Source organism: Pterocles gutturalis, unplaced genomic scaffold, assembly GCF_000699245.1.
Source record: "Pterocles gutturalis isolate BGI_N339 unplaced genomic scaffold, ASM69924v1 scaffold43713, whole genome shotgun sequence".
Lineage (NCBI taxonomy): Eukaryota > Metazoa > Chordata > Aves > Pterocliformes > Pteroclidae > Pterocles > Pterocles gutturalis.
Window position 1 is genome coordinate 23,969 of NW_010119569.1, and position 1,408 is coordinate 25,376.

Below are 1,408 nucleotides of genomic sequence, written 5' to 3' on the forward strand. Positions count from 1 at the left end.
TCACCCTACAAGCCAAATGCTCAGATTGATGTTAGCTCACCTATTGATGGGGAAGGGAAAACCTAGCTGATTTTGCGTTGAAGTGGGTGAGGGACTTGCATGGTGCATTTCAGGAGCTCTTCCTGGGAAGGTGGGTGGCTCTTGCAGAGGGAGGGGAGGCAGCTGCTACTGAGCCAGCACTGTTGAGCTGGCTGGCACTGCTCACTGCAGCATAAGCAGCCTTTCCCTGCTCAGAGAGGTGCTCCAGCCTAAATACATTACTGTGCCACAAACACACCCTTGTGATGAAAGAAGACTTTCTGTCACCACTGACCTAGTAGAATTGGTCAAATCTGATGACACATTAGCCTGGGCTGAAACAGCATATAAATTATTCCTGCATGCACCCTGCAGTGGGTCTTGGAATATGGTGATTTGTTATAGCCAAAGGCAAAACAGCCAAGTTAGCAGGAGAAATCAGTCCCTAGTGATCCATACCAAGGCTACTCAAGGGTAAGTGGCAGGTCTCTGGCTAAAGTGCAGAAAAGATGAGAAGGCAGACCTGTTCTCTGAGCTTTGCATCCTGCTGCTTCATGTGGAGCCTCAGTCTCTTGGATCTCTCTTCCTCCCTCCCCCAACATAAAATATCAACTTATTAAGCAGTCCACAGATATATTAATGCTAGATCTCATTGAAAGAGGTACCATTTGTTCTGCTTAGACTCAGTTCACAGTGAATAACTTACTGGCTGAGTACAGCCTTTAGTTGTTTTCATAGGTTACCAAGAAAATAATTATTTAGAGATTTGGTCACTATCTCAAGTAATTTCATAACTGTCAAGCTTATTCCAGCCAGTGAACTGCATAACATTTGGTAAGTAATTCTCTAAATTGGTATTCACAATCTGAAGAGGTTTGGTTTTTTTTTTTCAGAATGGATGTGAGTTCTACAGAGGTCCATCTTTGTATGTATATTTACGGTCTAACAACTGCATGCTTACTGTTAGTTTTCTGTTCTTGTTCATCTGTAGGGCTTTAATCCAAAGAACAGAAACAGCAGCAAGATGGATCATGGGACTGGGACTTTGGAGGTCTGTGCTCAGTTTTTTTGACCTACCAGGACATCTTAGCTCAAACCACTGGGTGCGATTCTCAAATAGGGACGTAGTACTTGTTTATTTCTACAGAAGCACGTGAGGCACTTGCATAGTTCTGCAAGCCTCGGCTTTTGTTCCCCTTGTGCAAAATAATGGTTATAATAATACTTTCTTTGGCTGACTGCTCTGTTTAGATTATGTTAGTCACTCTGCAGACATAGCAGAGAGACAACAGGAATTCCCTTTCAATGCAGAAAGAATAGTAACTAATACAAAATCCACTGAAATCATTAGAAGTCTTTCCTATCTTGAATCATGCCCTGTGTGTTTAAG